Source organism: Choloepus didactylus, chromosome 14, assembly GCF_015220235.1.
Source record: "Choloepus didactylus isolate mChoDid1 chromosome 14, mChoDid1.pri, whole genome shotgun sequence".
NCBI classification, from domain to species: Eukaryota; Metazoa; Chordata; class Mammalia; order Pilosa; family Megalonychidae; genus Choloepus; species Choloepus didactylus.
Window position 1 is genome coordinate 2,679,502 of NC_051320.1, and position 22,487 is coordinate 2,701,988.

Here is a 22,487-nt window from a genome sequence, read left to right on the forward strand (position 1 = left end):
TGACTTCCGGGGATGAATGTGGACCCCGCATCGTGGGACTGAGAGTATCTTCTTGACCAAAAGGGGGATGCAAAATGAGACGAAATAGTTTCAGTGGCTGAGAGATTTCAAATGGAGTCGAGAGGTCACTCTGGTGGACATTCTTATGCACTATATAGATAACACGTCTTAGGTTTTAATGTATTGGAATAGCTAGAAGTAAATACCTGAAACTACCAAACTCCAACCCAGCAGCCTGGACTCCTGAAGACAATTATATAATAATGTACATTACAAGGGGTGACAGTGTGATTGTGAAGACCTTGTGGATCACACCCCCTTTATCTAGTGTATGGATGAGTAGAAAAATGGGGATAAAAACTAAAGGACAAATGGGGTGGGATGGGGGGATGATTTGGGTGTTCTTTTTTTTTTTTCACTTTTATTTTTTATTCTTGTTCTGGTTCTTTCTGATGTAAGGAAAATGTTCAGAGATAGATTGTGGTGATGAACGCATAACTGTGTTATCATACTGTGGACAGTGGATTGTATACCATGGATGATTGTATGGTGTGTGAATGTATTTCAATAAAACTGAATTTAGTTAAAAAAAAAAAAAAGCTTGGTGTGTTAAAGCTTATGCCTATAGCACTTAAGAATAATTTTGCAACAATAAAAAGCTGAAAATAGAGTCGTCAGGAAGTACTACAAATTAATCGGTGCAGGGGGTTAGGAGACAATGACTGTATCCATGAGGATTGTAGGTTTATAAAAGAAGTTTCCTTATTCCTAGGCTCAGGTCAGGATAAATACTACTCTTCAGTTAGAGACTAGGTGCCTAAAATAAGCCTTATGCTACCCTTATCATTTGGACTGCAGAAAATGTTATGTATAACCTTACACCAATGGAAATATTGTTCTCACTCATGTCCCTGGTTTTTGCTTTTAAATAGCTTTGGTTAAGGAAACTAGAAATAAGTCTCCAGTGGGTGGATTTTTGTTTATTTATTATTGTTTGTTTTAAAGGAGAGGAACCAAGTTGGTACTATTTGGTCAGATTCAGTGTTTAGGTAGGTTCTCTATTATTTAAATCTTAGCGTAAGAATGTTTTAATTAAAAATTAAATAATTCCCAACTAGTATAGAATCTCATTAAATATAATCAAAAATGTTTATATTCATAATCATTTTTAAATGTAGAAAGTAAGCTAAGATTTTGTATTATTGCTAGTAAAACATAAATAGGACATAAGGGAAATACTAGATCCCGATTTCCTGAGAATATATCCACTATTAAGATTTTAAAAACAAAGTGCTGAGGGAAGAAGTAATAAAAAGACAAATAGAAAGAAACTTATTTCATACAAAACAATAAAAATGACTCATACTTCAAAAAAAAGTGAATGGGAGACAAAAGTGAAATTTAGGAAATAATTTCAACTATAGAACAAACTGAAATTCTCTACATCAGTAGAAACAATGATACCTTACTTTATCCTATTAACCAGTTGTGTATGGTCCATGTATACCAGGTATAGTAAGAAGCAAGTTAATAAAGCTGTTTCACTACAAACAGTTATGCCTTTTTTTAAGCTTCTCAATTCACTTTTTCTCTGACTTTCGGCAGTTCTGTCTGCCAGTTTACAGAGGGTCAGCTTCTGAATTTGATATAATCACATACATGCTCCACTGCTTGTCATTTTCCAGGAAGACTTCATATGGACTTAAGATAGTAAATAGGATAATTCAACCCTAACCTGCATAACCAGTTGTTCTCATTTAATGTATATGCCTCCTTTATCAAGTTGCCAAATGTATATTCCTCCTAGGAATATCTGTTTCTCTATTGTTAACTAGTTAGGCTATTTTGTCTTATGGGACACACCCTTAAAAAGCTCATAATCTGGTTTTCCAACAGGAGCCAAAACTGTGCTAGACAGATTTAATTCAAGTGTGTGGCCACCCTGGTAAAAATCCTTATAGACTTAGGGAAGACACAAATGTATTCTGGAGTGAGAATGTTTCCTGTGGAGAATGTGGACAGCATCACTATATTGTTTACAGCTGCCGTATGTCATAGAACCTCCATGGTAACCTCAGACATATTAGAAAAACTTCACATTTCTTAAATGAATGGTATTCTACCTCATGGTGATATGTGACATATGCTACCTCCTAAGAGGATTATGTGTCTTGTTTCTCACAGTGAACACTGTTCAAAAAAAAGAGATGTGTGCAAAGACTCAAATGGGAGGCAACTAGTATGTTTTTAATGAAACACAGATAATAAAGAATTGTTGAAATTCTGTGTGAGTCTATACTGCACCATCTTTTCTAAATGATTATCCTGCCCTAACGTAATTATAAATTATTTCATTATAATTAGCTTTAATGTCATACAGCTGCACTTCCAGCAAAGGGAATGTTGATAATTTCCTTTAGTTTTGGTTACACTATACTAAAATCGTAGCAGATGTTTTTTATTCTATGATTTCAAATACAGGCCAATGACCAAGGAAATGTCAGAGGGAACAACAGAAGTTTCAATATTTAGGACAACTATAAGCACCTCAAACAATGGATTACTGCAATACTTGGTATATTTTCACAGTCTAGTTATTACAAAGGCATATGGATAAATTTTAATGGACAAAGTGAAGAAAAATGAGGCACCTTAATGAATGTAAATTTTTTAAAAAAACCTAACATTCATCCCACTGACTTCTAAAACAGACTAAATATACCTCTGTATATTACATACTAAACTTGTATTGACTGCTATGGTTTGCTTCCTGGATTCTACAATTAACTTTAAGGAAATGTGTCAACAAAACATGGTGTAATCTGCAAAGGGAAAGATCATTTTCTCTATTTCAATTCATGGAAAGGTAATGAAAAAGCTTATAAAATTTGTTGTAGCAACACAGTTTTATGGAATGAATGTGATCACTCTTACTATCATGATGGAAGGAGTCATTCTGTCCACTGCACTGCAAATTATAAGTACCAAACCATGTGTTTTACGCAGTCACTAATGTTTTTCCAAAAAATAAGAGTTATTTTCATTCCACACACTGAAAACGTTCTCTATTGTCCAATGTAATCTATTTCACTTGCAGTGCTTGGAGGAGGTAATACCACATAGTACCAGGTTATCACATTTTTAAAGGGACATCACATTTTTTTTTATTTTTTTATTTTTTATTAGTTTAATCCATTCACATTCATTATTATTACTGTGAGGGCAGTTTTTGAATCAACCATCTTATCCTTTGGTTTTTATTTGTGAGATCTGTTCCCCCCCCCCTTTTTTTTTTCAAGTTACCCTTACTGATACCTTTCAGTTCTGTCCCCTTCTCCAGACTCCTCTCTTCTTTCTTTTTTTCTCAGCTACTAGAACTGTCTTTAATGTTTCTGCAGAGCAGGTCTCTTGTTAACAAGTTTTCTCAGCATTTGTTTGTCTGTGAAAATTTTAAGCCCTCCCTCAATTTTTAAGGAGAGTTTTGCTGGATAAAGTATTCTTGGCTGGCAATTTTTCTATTTAATAATCTTAAAATATGTTATACCACTGCCTTCTCATCTCCAAGGTGCCTGCTGATTAGTCATTAGTTAGTCTTAAGTGGTATTCCTTGTATGTGGTGAATTGCTTCTCTCTTGCTGGTTTCAGGACTTTCTCCTTCGCTTCAGCATTTGACATTCTGATCAGTGTGTATTTCAGAGTGGGTTTATTTGGATATATTCTATTTGGAGGTTGCTGGGCATTGTTTGTTTGCATATTTTTGTTGTTTGGAAAGGTTGGGATGGCTTCCCCCACTATGTCTTCAAATACTGTACTTAGTCCTTTTCTCTTTTCTTTCTGGGACACAATGATTCTCACATTTGTGTGCCTGATGTTCTTCATCATTTCCCTGAAATCCATTTCTGTTTTTTTATTTTTTATTTTTTTGTGCATTTGCATTTAATTGCACTGTTCTATAGTTCATTTTTTCTTTGTTCTGCCTTTGCAAATCTGTTGTGGGTCTCTAATATAGTTTTGTTTATTTTTTTATTGAGATTGTTCACATACCATACAGTTATCCAAAAATCCAAAGTGTACAATCAGTTGCCCATGGTACCATCATACAGCTGTGCATCCATCATCACAATTAATTTTTTTTCAATTTTTAGAACATTTTCATTACTCCAGAAAAGAAATGAAGACAAAAAAAGGAAACTCCAGTCTTCTCATACCCCTAACCAACCCCCCCTCCATTATTGATTTATAGTTTTTGGTATAGTACATTTGTTACTGCTGATGAAAGAATGTTAAAATACTACTAACTGTAGTATATAATTTGCAATAGGTATATATATTTTTTCCTACATGCCCCTCTATTATTAACTTGTAGTGTCATACATCTGTTCTAGTTCATGAGAGAGATTTCTAATGTTTGTACAGTTAATCACAGACATTGTCCACTACAAGGTACACTGTTTTATACATTACCATCTTTTAACCTCCAGCTTTCCTTCTGGTGACATACGTGACTCTGAGCTTACCCTTTCCACCACCTTCACACACCATTCAGCACTGTTAGTTATTATTACAACGTGCTACCATCACCTCTGTCCATTTCCAAATGTTTAAGTTCACCCTAGCGGAACATTCTGTTCATGATAAGCAACCGCTCCTCATTATATAGCCTTGTTCTGTATCCTGGTAACTTATATTTCATGTCTATGAGTTTATGTATTATAATTAGTTCATATCAGTGAGACCCTGCAATATTTGTCCTTATGTGTCTGTCTTATTTCAGTCAATATAGTGCTCTCAAGGTTTCTTCATCAACCCATTTTTTTTAAGATGGTTTTGTTCACACTCCATACTTTCTGTCCTAAGTAAACACTCAGTTCTCTGTATAGTCACATATTTATGTATTCAGGAGCATTGCCACTATCTATATAAGGACATCTCCATTTCTTCCTCAAAGAAGGAGGAAGAGTTAAAGAAGGTAGACAGGAGAAAAAGAAAAAAAGAAAGAGAGGAACAAAACCAAAATAAAACATGATGGCTAGGAAGTAACAAAAGGAAAGGTAGCATTAAACTAAAGTGGGATAAAGTCAGACAACATCACCAATGCCAGGAGTCCCATACCCTTCCCCTATGCCCAACCCCCCCCCATATGCATTTAGCTTTGGTATATTGCCTTTATTATATTAAAGGAAGCATAATACAATGTTTCTGTTAATTATAGTCTCTAGTTTGCATTGATTGTATTTTCCCCCCAATCCCACCCTATTTTGCACACCTTGCAATGTTGACATTCATTTGTTCTACCTCATGTAAAAACATTTTTACATTTTATTACAATCATTGAGCACCCTAGGTTTTACCGAATTATACAGTCCCAGTCTTTATCTTTCCTCTTTCGTTCTAGTGTCCCACATGGACCTAACCTTCCTCTTTCGACCATGCTTGCAGTCATCTTTGTTCAGTGTGCTTACATTCAGTGTCCTTATGTGTCTGTCTTATTTCACTCAGTATAGTGCTCTCAAGGTTTCTTCATCAACCCATTTTTTTTTAAGACCATACTTTCTGTCCTAAGTAAACACTCGGTTCTCTGTATAGTCACATATTTATGTATTCAGGAGCATACTATCTACCAAAATTGTTTTCCAAACCTCTCACTCCTGTCTTTCCCTTCCTGTCTACAATGCTTCCTTTAGTGTTTCCTGTAGAGCAGGTATTTTGTTCACAAACTCTGTCATTGTTCATTTGTCAGAGAGTATTTTAAGCTCTCCCTCATGTTTGAAGGACAGTTTTGCCGGATATAGGATTCTTGGTTGGTGGTTTTACGCTGTAAGTATCTTGAATATATCACCCCCACTTCCTTCTTGCCCCCATGGTTTCTATTGAGAAATCCGCACATAGTCTTATCAAGCTTCCTTTGTATGTGATGGATCACTTTTCTCTTGCTGCTTTCAGGATTCTCTCTTTATCTTTGATGTTTGATAATCTGATTATTAAGTGTCTTGGCGTAGGCCTATTCAGATCTATTTAGTTTGGGGTACACTGAACTTCTTGGATCCGTAATTTTATGTGTTTTGTAAGAGATGGGAAATTTTGATTGAATATTTCCTCTATTATTGCTTCTGCCCCTTTTCCTTTCTCTTCTCCTTCAGGGACACCAGTGACATGTACATTCCTGCATTTCGTTTTGTTCTTAAGTTCCCGGAGACGTTGCTCATATTTTTCCATTCTTTTCTCTATCTGTTTTTTTTTGTGTGTAGGCTTTCAGGTGCCTTGTTCTCCAGTTCCTGAGTGTTTTCTTCTGCCTCTTGAGATCTGCTGTTGTATGTTTCCGTTCTTTCATTTCCATAGATTCTACCAGTTGTTTTTTCGAACTTTCGATTTCTGCCTTATGTACGCCCAGTGTTTTCATTATGCACTATATACCTTCCCTAAACTTTTTGAATTGATTTAGTATTAGTTGTTTGAACTCCTGTATCTCAGTTGAAGTGTAAGTTTGTTCCTTTGACTGGGCCATAACTTCATTTTTCTTAGTGTAGATTGTAGTTTTCTGTTGTCTAGGCACCTGATTTCCTTGGTTACCCCAATCAGGTTTTCCCAGACCAGTATGGGCTCAGGTCTTAGAAGGAGGCAATAGTATCCCGTCTCCCTGAGCATGTGTCTTGGAAGATTGGTACACCCTGTGAGGCCTCAAGTCACTGTGCTTTTCCACCCAGCAGGTGGCAGCTGTCAGCCTGTAGCTCCAGACTGGTGTATGGAGGTGTGGCCTGTGGCTGTTTTCCCCCAGGCTCCGGGGTCTGATTCTGAATGGAAGGTGGGTAGTAGAGCTTGGCACCACCTTCTTCCTCTTAGGGAAAATACAACCCCTAGGGAGAGGTCATTTACATTTGAATAGTCTCTCTGCCTGTGCTATCTTCACCGTTGTCTGGGTCAGAGCACTGGGAACTGAAAATGGCTGAGGCTTTCTCCACTGAGCTGAAAAAGGGACAGAAAGCCCCCTTCAGGGCCAGTCCGCAGCCACCCTCCAGCTCTCCAAAGTCAGGCATCACCAAAAGCCTCTGTCTGCTTGTTGGGGATTCATAGCTTGTATTGAGCATACCACATTTGTTAATTAAAACCCCAGTTGGAGCTCAGTTGAGCTATATTCGCTTGCTCGGAGAGTGCTGCCCTCTAGCACTGCAAGGCTTTGCAGTTCAGGCCATGGGGGAAGTGGGCTCCTGGCTTTTCTCTGCAGTTCTTACTTACAGATTTTGTGCTGCGATCTCGGGCATTCCTCCCAATTCAGGTTGGTGTATGATGAGTGGACAGTCACATTTGTCCCCCCACAGTTATTCCAAATTATTTACTAGTTGTTCCTGGTTGTTTATTAGTTGTTCCAGGGGTACAAACTAGTTTCCACTCCTCTCTATGCTACCATCTTCTTCCTGGGACATCACATTTTTAAAGGGACATCACTGTTTTCCTTTAAACTACTTTAAACAGTATGCAAAAATACAAATGGAAGTGTTAACTATAATACATATGTTAGAACAAGAAGCATGTCTTTTCTTCCTTTAAAATGCCTGTGACAGTTTGGATATATTATGTCCCCCACAAAAGCCATAGTATTTAATGCAAACTTGTGGGGGTGATCTCTTGATTGAATGTTTCCATGGAGATGTGACTTACTCAACTGTGGAAAACAGCATCACAGTTTATAGCTGTTTATGTTATATTGTTTACAGCTGTCATATGTCATAGACCCTACATGGTGACCTACAGACATATTAGAAAATGTCCACACACTTCATGTTTTCCAGCTTTATGTCAGTATAACTGATTTTGCACCTACTAAGTGGATGATCTAAACCTTGAAGAACCTGACCAATAATATGCTTCATACAGTGTGTGGGAGGCCTTGGTAGTTAGACTTGATGATCCACTTGAGGTGAAGGTGACCATGCAGGCATGTATTCCATTCATGCCTGAAATCTTGAAACCGTCAGTTAGCTGTACCACCATGTCTTTATTTGGGTCACTGGGATCACTTTCTCAAGCACATTTAAGCAATTTTTTATCATCCAAAGCTGTCTCGGAATAATGCTGGGCACTTTTTACAACTTTCAGTGTGACAAAGCTTTTCCTCTGCAGATCCCAGCTCAGTGAGACAGTAGAGAGGTGTCCCCATCCTAGGTGCCTAATAACATGATATCAGCCATTAAGGAGGTCTCTGATTTTTACTAGATGATGGCCACCTCTGCAGTGGTCCATGGGGTCCTCTTGCTCTTCATCATCTGACCCCAAGATCTTCTCCTCTGGCTCTGGGAATCGGGGTCTGGCAGAGATGGTAGAGGAACAAAGGAGCTTTCTGTGGAGGCTCTGGCCTTTCTGAAGAGACTTCTCAGAGTTAACTAACATTAGCTGCTTAATCTTCTGCTTCATTGTTTTTCGGATGCTTCTTTTTTTCTGGCCTCCATTTTTGTGCCTGAATGGCCAGCACTTTCTGGGAGCTCATCCTGACACTGCAGAAGGGGGCAGGGGTCTTTGGTGGCAATGCTTCAGGAGCTGGCCCAGCTGCAACCTCCACTCCCTCCCACCCAGGCGGAGCAGGAACTGCACCTGCCAAAGCTTTTGAAATTTTTCAAAAACATTTTCTTGCCTTATTTTATATTTTGCTATTTAAACTTTTAATACACTCCACCTATGTTCTTGTGCTAGTTTGCTGCTGTCATGAAGTATTAACTAATTGAGGATCTTTCCATTTGGTCTAAGTGGTCTGAGTTCCTTTTCAACAATGAAATGATAAGTATTCTTTTCAAGGAACAGAGTGGCCTGTGGAGTCCTTAATGGTTTAACTCCATTTAGAACAGTATTTTTTAGGGTGGAGTAAAAAATACTCTCTGGCACAGCTTTCCCTGGGCCTCCCACATCAGAGGAGGGGTAAGAGGAGTGTCACCCACCACTTTGCCTCTTTCCGACTCCCTGAGACATCTGGGCTTAGAACTCCCATGCCAGGCCCCTGTAATACCCAGGGATTCCCTGTTCTATGTTCCATGTGATTATGTTGTTTAAATAAACTGACCATACAGATTAAATTAGACTTTCAGAGCTGCAGAATACTAACTGAGAGTCTCAGATGTCATATAGATGCCCAAAGTTCCAGGAAACTACCAGGTTATACACAAAGAGCTCAGCATCTCAGAATTTAGAAATAACAGTTAAAATCAGGGATAGATGTGGCTGCTATAACAGCTTACAATCTAGGAACATTTATAATGAGCCTTATTGAACATCTGTACTCCTTAATCATCGATTGCCTATACTCTAAGATTCAAGTCTCAGAATTTGCTCACTGTAGTTAGTTTATGTTAGTGAGGCCTTACAATATTTATCCTTTCATTTCTGGCTTATTTCACTCAAAATAATGTACTCAAGGTTCATTCACTTAGTTGCATGCCTCACAACTATTTTGCTTCTTGCAGCCACTTAATATTCTGTGTTATGTACACACCTGAGTTCACCCTTGTGTTCATCCATCAGTGTACCTTTAGGCCCCCTCCAAATCATTGCAAATCATGAATACTGCTGCCATAAACACCAGTGTGCAAATTTCTACTTGTGTTCCTGCTCTCAGTTCTTCCAAGTATATACCAAATAATGGGGTGCAGGACCATATTGCGACCCTACACTTGGACTGCTATGGAGCTACGACACTGCCCTCCATAGAGGCTGCACTTTTCTACTTCCTTACCAAGAATGCATAGGTATATATCTCTGTCCACATCTTCTCCAGCACTTGTATCTTTCTGTTTATTTTTTGAACAGTTTTATTCATCCACTGCACAATCCATCCCAAGTGAGTAACCTGTGGCTCCAGGTATAGTAATCACATAGTTATGCATTGATCACCTCAATCTATATGAGAACATTTCCATTACTTCTGCAAAGAAAAAAGAGATAAATAAATAAATAAATAAATAAATAAATATAAATAGAAAGAATTAAAAATAAAAGAGAGAAACAAAAATAACAAGAAGAATCCCATACTCCTCCCTTATATCTCCTTTTTGACATTTAGCCTTGCTTTACTGCCTTTGTTATAGGTAATGAAAGATCACTACAATGCTGCTGTTAACCATAGACCCTAGTTTCCATTAACTGTATATTTTCCTTATACCATTCCATGATGGACACCTTGAAATGGTGACATTCATTTGTTCTCCCTCATGTAAAAACATTCTTGTATTTGTACATCTAATCATCATCATTTCCACTCTAGATTTTGTTATATTATATAATCCCAGTTTTTATCCTCTAACTTTCCTTCTGGTGTCATACTTGCCTCTATCCTTTCTCTTTCAACCATACTCAAAATCAGCTTTGTTCATTATACTTACGATATTGTGCTACCATCAGAGAGTATTGTTCTATCTATTCCTGAATCTTTATTATATATCCTGTTGATAATTCTGTACTCCTTCAGCATCAAATACACAATCTCTACCTTTTTCTATTTCCTGATAACCCACGTTCTTAACTTTAATTCTCAGGGTTTGCTCGTTATAGTTACTTCATATAAGTGATACCATACATTATTTGTCCCTTTGTTCTGGCTAATTTTGCTCCACGTAATTTCCTCTGGTTTCATCCATGTTGTTCTTACAGCTGCATAATGTTCCACTGTATGTATGTACCACAGTTTGTTTATCCACTTGTCCATTCATGGACATTTGGTTTCTTTCTAACTCTTGGCAATTCTGAATAATGCTGCTAAAAACACCAGTGTACAAATGTCCATTTGTATCCATGCTTTCGGTGCCTCTGAGTATATACCTAGCAATGGGATTGCTGGATCATGTGGCAATTCTATACTTAACTTCCTGAGGAAAGGCCAAACTGCCTTCTAGAGTGGTTGCACCGTTCTCCACTGGCACCAACAGTAGATAAGTGCGCCTGTTCCTCCACATCCTCCCCAGCACTTGTAGTTTTCTATTTTTTTTATAATGCCCGTCCTAATAGGTGTGAGATGATATCTCATTGTGGTGTTGATTTGCATTTCTCTAAGAGCTAGTGAAGTTGTGCATCTTTTCATGTTTTTGAGTCATTGGTGTTTCCTCTTTGGAAAAGTGTCTGTCCATATCTTTTGCTGATTTTTTAATTGGGTTCTGTGTCTTTTGTTGTTGAGTTATAAGATCTCTTTATATATTCCACATATTAAACCCTTATCTGATATGTGGTTCCTGAAAATTGTCTCCCGTTGTGTAGGCTGACTTTTTACTTTCCTGACAAAATCTTTGATGCCAAAAGTATTCACTTTTGAGGAGGTCACATTTATCTATTTCTCCTTTCTTTGCTTACACTTTGGGTGTAAGGACTAGGAAACCACCACCTCTCACAAGATCTTTAATATATTTCCCTACCTTTTCTTCTAAATGTTTTATGGTCTTAACTCTGATGTTTCACTCATTGATCCATTTTGATTTAATTTTTGTATAAGGTGTGAGAGAGTGGTCATCTTTCATCCTTTGGCTATGGATATCCAGTTCTCCAAGCACCATTTGTTGAAGGGGCTGCTCTCTCCAGGTTGAGTTGACTTGACCACCTTATCAGAGATCAATTGTCCATAGAGGAGAGGATCGATTACTGAACACTCAAGTTGATTACATTTGTCATTATATCTATTTTCATGCCAGTACCATGCTCTTATGATGACTTGTAGCTTTATAATATGTTTTAAGTCAGTTAGTGTGAGACCTCCACTTCATTTTCCTTTCTCAATGTATTTTTAGCTATTCAGGTTACCCCGCCCTTCCAAATAAATTTAATTATTGATTTTTCTATTTCTGCAAAGTAAGTTGTTGGGATTTTAATTGTTATTGCATTGAATCTATAAAACAATTTGTGTAGAATTAACATGTTAACTATATTTAATCTTCCAACCCATGAACATAGTATGTCTTTCCGTATATTTAGGTCTTCTCTGATTTGTTTTAGGAATTTATTTGTAGTTTTCTGTGTATAGTTCTTTTATATCCTTAGTTAAAATTATTCCTAAATAACTGATTATTTCGGTTGCTATTGTATGTGGAATTTTCTCTTGATTTCTGCCTCACATTGCTGCTTACTAGTGTATAGAAACACTACTGACTTTCGCATGTTGATCATGTATCATGCCACTTTGCTGTACTCACTTATTCACTCTAGTAGGTTTGCTGTAGATTTCTGGGTATTTTCTACATATAGGATCCAATCATCTACAAACAGTGGAAGTTTTACTTCTTCCTTTCCAATTTGGATGTCTTTTATTTCTTTTTCTTGCCTAATTGCTCTAGCTAGAACTTCCAACACAATGTTGAATAACAATTGTGACAGTGGGTATCCTTGTCTTGTTCCTGATCTTAGAGAAAAATCTTTTCTTTCGCCGTTGAGTATGATGTTAATTGTGGGTTTTTCTTATATTCCCTTTATTATGTTAAGGAATTTCCCTTCTATTCCTGTTCTTTGAAAGGTTTTCATCAAGAAAGTATGTAGAATTTTGTCATATATCTTTTCTGCATCAATGAGATGATATGTGGTTTTTCCCCTTTGATTTATTGATGTGGAGTATTAATTGATTTTCTTATGTTGAATCCCTTGCATACATGGAATAAAACCCACTTGGTCATGGTGTATAATTCTTTTAATGTACTGCTGGAATCAATTTGCAAGTATTTTGTTGAGAATTTTTGCATCTTGTGATGGTAGGTTCATGTGTCAGCTTGGCCAGGTGATAGTGTCCAGGTGTCTGGTCAAACAAGCACTGGCCTAACGATTACTGCAAGGACCTTTGTGGCTGGTTAATAAACCAGAAGGTGGTTTATTAAATCATTAGTCAATTGATACACCTGTGACTGATTACATCCGCAAAGGGCATGTCTTCCACCATGAGAGAATTCAGTCAGCTGGATTTAATCCATTCAGATGAAAACTTTTAAGGGAGAGAGAGAGAGGATCTTCACTTCTTCTTTGGCTAGCCAGCAAACCATTTCCTGAGGAGTTTATTGAACACCATCAGAGTTGCCAGTTCGCTGCCAGCCCTACAGAATTTGGACTCATGCATCCTGCCCTAAAGAATTTGAACTCATGCAGCCCCACGGTTGCATGGGACATCTTTATAAAATCTTATATTTATAGATATCTCTTGTTGATTCTGTTTCCCTAGAGAACTCTAACTAATACAGTATTCAATAAAGAGATTGGTCAAGAAGGCATACTCAATCCCACAATGCCAAGGCCAGAATCATCCCTGGAAGTCATGTCCCATGTTGCCAGGGAACTTACAACCCTGGGAGTCATGTCACATAGAGAGGAGTGTAGTGAGTTAATTTGCAGAGTTGGCTTAGAGATTCAAGCCACATTTGAGCAACAAAAGAGGTTCTCTGGAGGCATAGTTATAATTAGGCTTAGCCTCACCTTTTCAGGAATACATTTCATAAGGGCAAGTCCCAAGATTCATGACTTGGCTTATTAAATTCTGAGCCCCTATTGCTTAACAAAATAGCAGGAATTCTCCAGGTGGAGAAATTTAATAGTTCTACATTTTTCTCCAGTCCCTCAAGGGAACTTTGCAAATAACCTACTTTCTGCCCCAAATATTCTGGGATATATTGGTATATTACATTAGCCTGTACAGAAAAACAATATCCCATTTCCTATTCTAGTTTCCATGTAAATATGTTGTTTAAATAAATTAACCAGACAGGTTAAATTACAGAGTGTGCTACAGAAAATAAAAATTTTGTGCCAAATAAACCTCATTTCCTTTGGTGTCACACAGAAGTTTGTTTTAAAATACAGTCAATATCATCCTTTACCCTATATTCTAATTTACCTTAGTCCTAACCAAGTCCATTTCTTTCATATCTCTAATTGTAGTTTGATCTCTTGTTCATCTTCTTCAACAGTTGCTCTGTGGAGTAATGCTGACTTTCAGAGCTACAGAACTATAATTCTGTATGTTTAACTCTGAGGTTAATGTGGAACTATTAAACCTCCCCACCTGAGAAACTCCTGATATTTAGCAAATTTTAGGGACTCCCACTTTAATAAGCCAAGCCCTTGATCTTGATGCTGGCCATTTTGAAACTTATTTCTGAAATGGCAAAGATAAGCCTATTTATAATTATGCCTGAGGCACTTCCAGAGAACTTCTTTTGTTGGTCAGATGTGACCTCTCTCTAAGGCCAACTTGACAAACTCACTTCTCTCCCTCTACATGGGACATGACTCCCAGGGCTGTAAGTCTCCCTGGCAACGTGGGACATGACTCCCATGGATGAGACTGCCCTTAAGTCATGGGATTCACAATGACTTCTTGGCTAAAACAGGGAAAAGGAATGAAACAAAATACAGTTTCAGTGGCTAAGAAATTTCAAATAGAGACGAGAGTTCATTCTGGCTCATTATTATTAAATAGATATTTTATATAGATTACACATTGTTATATAGCTATTTTTAAAATTTCTAGTGTATTAGAATAGCTCAACATTTGCATGTTGATCATGTATCCATTTTCAGTATGAAAATGTTGAACTGTAACACAGGTAGCTTTGATTTTCGATGATTGTATAATTAGATAGCTTTTATCATGTGGCCATTTGATTGTGAAAACCTTGTGACTGATACTCCCTAGATCCAGTATATGGGCAGATGAATAATTAATAGAAACAAAATAAATAATGTGGGGGGTAAGGGGTATGGGCTGTTTTACGTGTTCTTTTTTATTTTTACTTTTTATTTTTTGGAATGAAAATGTTCTAAAATTCAGTGTGATGAATGTGCAACTATAGGATAATACTGTGAGTCATTGTATACTTTGGATGGATTACATGATATGTGAATATATCTCAATAAAATTGCATTTATAAAAAAATCACATGCACAAAAAAGTTAATTATTGAGCTAAATAAAAATAAAATTTAACATAAAAAAGGGATTGATCTGTAATTTTCTTTTCTAGTAGTATCTTTTTCTGGTTTAATGTTAGGGTGATGTTGGCTTTCTAGAATGAGCAGGATTGGTACTAATTCTTGAATGCTTAGTAGAATTCACATGCGAAACAATCTGGTCCTGGGCTTTTCTTTTTTGGGAGGTGTTCCGGTTTGCTGATGCTGCTGTTTTGCAAAACATCAGAAATGGATTGGCATTTATAAAGGGGGTTTATTTGGTTGCAAATTTACAGTCTGTAGGCTAGGAAATGTCTAAATTAAGGCATCAGCATGAGTCTGCCTTCACCAAAGGAAGGCCAGTGGCATCCAGAAAACTTCTGTTAGCTGCAAAGGCATGCGGCTGGCATCTGCCAATCCCAGGTTGTGTTCCAGCTCCTCTCTCAGCAATTGTGCATTCTTTAAAATGTTGCTCTTGGGGCATTTGTCCTCTCTTAGCTTCTGCAGAGCAGTGTCACCAAAAGTCTGCTTTCAAAGGCCGTTTCCAAAATGTGTCTCTAAGCTACAGCAACAAGCTCCTATCTGAGCTCTTATATAGGACTCCAATGATTAACTCAAGACCCATGATGAATGGGCAGGGCCACATCTCCATGGAAATGATTCAACCAAATGTTTCTCCCACAGTTGATTGTCACATCTCCTTGGAAACAATCAAAGGATTTCAACCCAGTAGACACTAATGAAATCTGCCCCTACAAGATTTCATTAAAGAACATGGTGTTTGGGGGACATAGTACATTCAAACCCGCACAAGAGGTTTTTGATGACTGAGTCAATCTATTACTTGTGATTGGTTTGTTGAAGTCTTCTGTTTCTTCTCAAGTCAATGTTGATTGTCACATGGTCACAAGATAAAGCATATAGTTATACAATCATTATTAAATATCAAAACTACTGGATTACAGTCCACCCGTTCTCAGGTTCAATGGACTTTTTATGAAAGTGAAAAGACCAGCTGCTCAATGGGAGGAAACATTTGGAAACCACATATCCAATAAGTGTTTAATATCCAGAATATTTGGAGAATACCTACAACTCAACAATAAAGATAAACAACCCAGATAAAAATTTGCAAAAGACTTTATTAGCCATTTCTCCATAGAGGAAACACAAATACCAAAAAAGACCTGAAAAGATGCTTAATATCACTGGCTAATATCACTAGGGAAAAGCAAATCAAAACCAAAATGAGATATCTTTTCACACCAACTAAAAGGACTATTGTTAAAAAAACAAATTTACAAGTGTTGAAGAGGATGTGGAGAAATACGAACACTCATTCATGGCTGGTGGGAATGTAAAATGGTACATCCACTGTGGAAGACAGTTTGGCAGTTCCTCAGGAAGTGAAGTATAGAATATGCCATTTGTATTAGGGTTCTTTAGGGAAACAGAACCTAGAAAAGATATCTGTAAAAATAAGATTTTATGAAAGTGTCTCACAAAACTGTGGAGATGCACTAGTCCAAATACCATAGGGCAGGATGCATGAGTCCACATTCTGCAGGGCAGGATGCATGAGTCCAAATTCCATAGGGCAGGCAGTGAACTGGCAACTCCAGTGAAGGTGTTTGATGAACTCCTCAGGAGATGCTGGCTAGCTGAAGAAGTGAAGGTTCTCTCTCTTTCTCCCTTAAAAGTCTTCAACTGATTGGATTAAATCCAGTGGACTGAATTCTCTCATTGCAGAAGACATGCCCTTTGTTGATATAGTCAATCACAGGTGCAGTCAATTGACTGATTTAATAAACTAGCCTTCTGGTTTATTAACCAGCCACAAATGTCCTTGCAGTTAAGCCAGTGCTTGCTTGACCAGACACCTGGACACCATCACCTGGCCAAGTTGACACATGAACCTAGCCACCACAGTCCACTCCACCCTTGCTTGGAACTGCCAAGATGGGACACAATTTGGATTGCATCCCAAATCTGTAGTCCCTGATTTGCAATTCTAAGACCCCAAATAAATGCCTTTTTTGTGTTGCTACTCACTTTGTTACTTCTCAGCTGACAGATCCCTGAGATGCTGTTAAAATGCAGATCCTGATTCAGTAAGGTTGGATGGGGCCTCTGGTTCTGCTTTTCTGTCAAGCTCCCTAAGTGCTGATACTGGTCCAGGTTCTATACCTTAGGAGTAGCAGGGTCTGATTTTGGGTCTCAGCTCCTTAGAGAAGGGATTTGCAAATGTTCATACCTATTGTAATTGCTTGGAGACCATTTAAAACTGAATGCCCAGGCCCTATCCAAGAACAATTAAGTCAGAATCTGTGGAATGAGACTTAGGCATTTGAATATTTAATGCTCTCCAGATGACTTCATTGTGCCCCCAAGGATTGATGTCTACTCTCTCAGAGTGTGTAATCCAACAGGGGAAATAGCTACCTTTAAAAATATGCAGATTGTCATAAAAATTAAATATATTTTAATAAAAGAAAAATTATATATATAAATATTTATAAATTTTAACAAAGACCTGTTTCTCCCTTTTTTCCCAGTATATTTTCAAAAATATCCATTCAAAACAAAACTGAAATAAAGGAATTGCACTCAAACATAAGTTTCAATTCTGAGTAAGAATATAATAAAATTATGTGATGTGTTTTGGTAGGACCTTAAACTTTATTTTCCCCCTGAAGAAAGGAAAAAAGTTATAAAATCAGCTGTCTATTTTACTTAGGATATTTAGTAACTTCATTACCCTGTTCTAGAGAGCATTGTGTGGCCTCTGCCCTACCATTCCTTTCCTCCATGCTCCATCCCCATAGCATATTTTATTTTGTCGCATCACTTGTATCCATCAAAAATTTTCATATTTTTCTGTCTGCCCTGTATTATTTTTCTGTTAATTGCAGCTTTGTTCATTTGGCCTTTGGGTACCCAAAGATTAAAAATGAGACCTAAGAAAGCTTGATATGTAAATAGCTCTGACCCTGTCAACTTGCAGTGATTAAATACATGTCCTGACTTTAGGGGCGGGGGGACTCCTGACTACTGGCCACTTGAAAATGTGTAGCAAACATGTTGTAGGTCAGGACATGAAGAGGATACTAAATTTGAGGCATCAGTGTGACTTGGAGATGTGGTCACTTGGCTTAGTGCTATAGCACATGAAGGCAAATATACATCTAGTCAAATTTGAGGGATTATTCTTGGTCTCTGACCACTGGAAAAAAAATTGTGATTTCTTCAGAATTTAATGTGCTGAAAATTGCACTCACCTCCTGCTTATATGCAAAATAAAATGTAAAAATGAAGTCCTTTGCAAACATAAGGCTTGCTTTTACTTCTCATTATTTAAAAAAAAAATAAAGGCCTGAGAATAATTATGAGTTTTAGCTATATACAGAGTACCAGCCTCCCCTTTCACAGTTTGTTAATATAATATTTGCAGATCTTGGGGTGAGGTGAGGAGAGAGTTTTTCCTTGTCATGTTTGACTACATAAGTTTCATTTCAGAATGTACATCCCCTTACCAGTGGACTGCAAAGGACAGCAGGCAAGGCATGGTTTTCATATCACGCTTCTGCTACTTTTCTGTTGGGACAAAGGCCATTTTGGTATGCAGGGTGAGAACTGGATGTCAGCCAGATTAGAACTCTACCTCTCTCCATCCTGTTCATTTCAGAAAAGGATTTACTTAACTTCAGTGGGTTTTAAAGTTGGCCTTTAGACTCCACAACACCATGACTTTTAAAGGAACCAGAGTTTCCATCTTCCATGCTTTTTAGATTCAGTTTTGGATTTTTGCTTGGGAGTTACAGAATAAGTCTCCTGAGAATAAGTTGAAGGAGCCACCCGAGTTTCCTCAATAGGATGGTGTTTCCTTAGAACTGGTTGGAATTTATCTTCTTGCTGTTTAAAATCTAGCTACACAGTATAGATAATACATGCACTATTTCTGCATGTGTCACAATTAGCTGTGTCTTGCCCAGTCCTATGTGGAAGCCCTTCTCCCTGAGCCTCCCCTTTTTCCAGCCCCTGAGTGACACCCAAGAGCACTTTAATAATTTCTTGGCTTGAACTGATCAAATTCTCCATCATCTGAAGCTGTGCTTTCAGGTCCACCTCTTCTATCTGAGGCACTGTTTGTCAGAATTCTTCACACAGTGACCCCTGTCACACAGCTGGCTTTCCTCCCCAGCGGGGCTGGAGCCTGAGGGACCTCTTCACCACATTCAGGGGACTGGCCCTACAGCAGGGGCAAGCAGGCTAGATGGTGCCTGGGTGGGCCTGGAGCCCTTTCAGATGCACTACACTCCTCTGTCCTTGGCTGCCCCCACCAGCCAGAGGGAGCACTCACTGACCACCACAGTTTGAGAAGGCAGTCTTGGGCCCACTGGGCTGGGGGCTGGTGCATATGTCACCATGACCTCCATTTTAAACAGCTTCCTGTGGGCCAGTGGAGCAGACTTCTCGGTCCCCAGGGTCCCTCCATCCTGTTTGGCTTCCCCATGTGGCTTGCAGTCGGGCTGTTTGGAATGAGGCCAATTTGAGTTTTAGAGAGGGCCTTCTTGGCAGCTGTGCAAATCAGTGTTCTTACACAGCTCTGCACAGGTGAGCTCAGCAGGCTTGTCTGCCATGTCCGAGTGCTCATTCGAGTGGAAAACCAAGGCCACACCATGTAGCCAGGGGTCCTTCCTGTATTTCCCCTTGCTCCCCTCTTAAGCATTGATTAGAAACCCATTGTTTTGACCTTTGAAGGAATCTGCAGCAGGGATGCTTTTGAGATTCCCTTTCTTGCGGTCCGTGGTGAAGGTCTGGTAATACTTCTTCAGCTCCTGCGAGGTCTGGTTGCCTTGCCAGAGACCTCATTTGGGATGGACCTCCGTGTGGGCATGGTCATGTATTCCCAATCCACGGCTTTGTAAGACACTGGCTAGCCAGCATCCCTCTTCTCGCTCAGCTGTCCTGCAGAGAGCGGGAGGTTCCTTTGCTCCTGTGCCTTGCAGATATCCTTAAACCATACCTGCAGGGCTTTGTTGCATTTTTTACTCTGCTGATTGGAATCCAGGCAAGCCCTGGGCAGAAAAACACTCAGGGCAGGGCATCCGCACGGCTCAAGGGAGCTGCTGCCTGTGCGCCCCTGGAACCAGCCACATCCAACCCAGCTGAGCTCCTCCCGGTCTTCATTTACTGTACTTGTCTTTGGTGAGATCTCTGAGCCAGATCCAGGAGGTGATCCAGGAGGAGGAAGGAACAGGAGGGAGATCCTTTCAGCAGCCCTGGTCCCTGCGCTCCACAGTGGAGAGGGAGCCCCAAGCCCCTACCTGTCACCTGTTGAGTTAGCATCTTGACTTCAATATCTTGAGAAACACTGAGCCACCCAGTTAAGCTGATGCAGAATCCCTGACGCACAGAAACTATGAGATAATAAATGTTTACTGTTGTTTAAGCCACTTAGAAAAAACAAAAACAAACAAACAAAAAGACACCACTGTGTTCCACACACTGTGCCTGGAGTGTGGTTTTCCTCAAGAGGAGAAAAAGGGTTTTGAAAGGTGAGTGAATATAAATCTCCCACAGGTCATTTTTAGTTACTCCTCTGCAGGAGAAAACCGAGGAATTCCTTTTATGCTACACTGTCAGTTCAAAATATTTAAGAACCTAGCCATCTCTGTTAGCTTACAAGATATGTCTCTAACTATTTGGTTACATCAGTGGAAATAGGAAAGGAGGAGAGACAGAAAACTAGACAAAAATACTTGATTTTCTTGTAGGAAAATATATATATAGGAGTAAAAGTGTTGGAGAAAACATGGTGAGAGGGATGATGCCTCACCAATATGGACTAACTACAATGCGTAAACTCAGAATTGAATCTTAGAACATAGCCTAACGTGGACACAATAATTGTAATAGTCCCTAGATTGTAAGCTCTTACAGCAGTTAACTTTATCCCTGAATTGTAAGGCCTATCTCTAAACTTTGAGATGCTGATCCCCTAGCGTATAACCTGATTGGTCTCTGGAACAATGCATATCTCTGAGACACCTGAAACTCAGAGCTAGAGCTCGGCAGATATGAATGATGAATGTCAGTATTAGTGCATACAGCCACTGTCAAAAAAAAAAAAAAAAAAAAAAAGCTGAAAAAGAGCCCAGACTTCAATTAGTGATATGAATGAAGCAGGTCTGGTTAAGACCAGGGCAAGCCAGGCTGAAGGATAAAGGTTGAAACTGATTGTGTTTTAAAACTTCAGCTTTCATATGAGACCAAGGGAATAGATATCTATTTGGTACAGGATCTAAATTTTCTAAACAGTACAACTCTACAGTCAATTTGTTCAAACACCACAATTGCATGGAACTTTGAATAGGAAGTGAGATACGGTAGGTTAGTATAGGCTGGAGTGAAATAGTGACACATCCTAGAGTAATTTGGGCAGATAATAAAAAATATATTTACAGCCTCCCCCTCCCCAGCCCCGAGGATCTGGGGGAAGGTGCAGATGTGTTGGACATCCTCACCTGGACTGGTGTTGATGTTGTCACAAGCATTGGGACTGGCGGTTTGATGTGCTGAGCCCTCGAGCATGGGACTTGCCCTTAAGAAGCTCATGACCACAAAGGAGAGTCTAAAGTTGTATGTAATGGTGCCTAAGAGTCTCCTCCTGAGTACCTCTTTGTTGCTCAGATGTGGCCCTCTCTCTCTCTAACTGAGCCATCTCGACAGGTGAACTCGCTGCCCTCCCCCCTACGTGGGACCTGACTCCCAGGGGTGTAAATCTCCCTGGCAATGCAGAGTATGACTCCCGGGGATGAATGTGGACCTGGCATCGTGGGACTGAGAGTATCTTCTTGACCAAAAGGGGGATGCAAAATGGGACGAAATAGTTTCAGTGGCTGAGAGATTCCAAATGGAGTCGAGAGGTCACTCTGGTGGACATTCTTATGCACTATATAGATAACACCTCTTAGGCTTTAATGTATTGGAATAGCTAGAAGTAAATACCTGAAACTACCATACTCCAACCCAGCAGCCTGGACTCCTGAAGACAATTATACAATAATGTAGATTACAAGGGGTGACAGTGTGATTGTGAAGACCTTGTGGATCACACCCCCTTTATCTAGTGTATGGATGAGTGGAGGAATGGGGATAAAAACTAAAGGACAAATGGGGTGGGATGGGGGGATGATTCGGGTGTTCTTTTTTCACTTTTATTTTTTATCCTTGTTCTGGTTCTTTCTGATATAAGGAAAATGTTCAGAGATAGATTGTGGTGATGAACGCATAACTATGTTATCATACTGTGGACAGTGGATTGTATATCATGGATGATTGTATGGTATGTGAATGTATTTCAATAAAACTGAATTTAATAAAAAAAAAAATACTTGATTTTCTTCATAAGCCAACAAGCTCAATTGTCTAGTGTCACAACTAATCAGGACAGGTTCACTCTCAAAGTTGGGTAATTTGCCTTCTCTGTCCCTCTGACTCACATAGGCTAGTGAATGTTTGGACCAAAAAACAAAATCAGAGAATAAAGAAAATCCTACTGGTTTCCAGCAGTCTAGAATCACAGCTTTCCCA

General features: G+C 38.8%; 1 protein-coding gene and 1 pseudogene across 2 annotated transcripts in view; one reads left to right on the forward strand and one right to left on the reverse strand.

The window, feature by feature from the left end:
- Positions 1–22,487, forward strand: part of LOC119509046 (zinc finger protein 596-like) — a 66,057-nt gene that overhangs the window by 14,220 nt on the left and 29,350 nt on the right. The window lies entirely within an intron of this gene.
- LOC119509571 lies at positions 19,202–20,240 on the reverse strand (annotated as a pseudogene).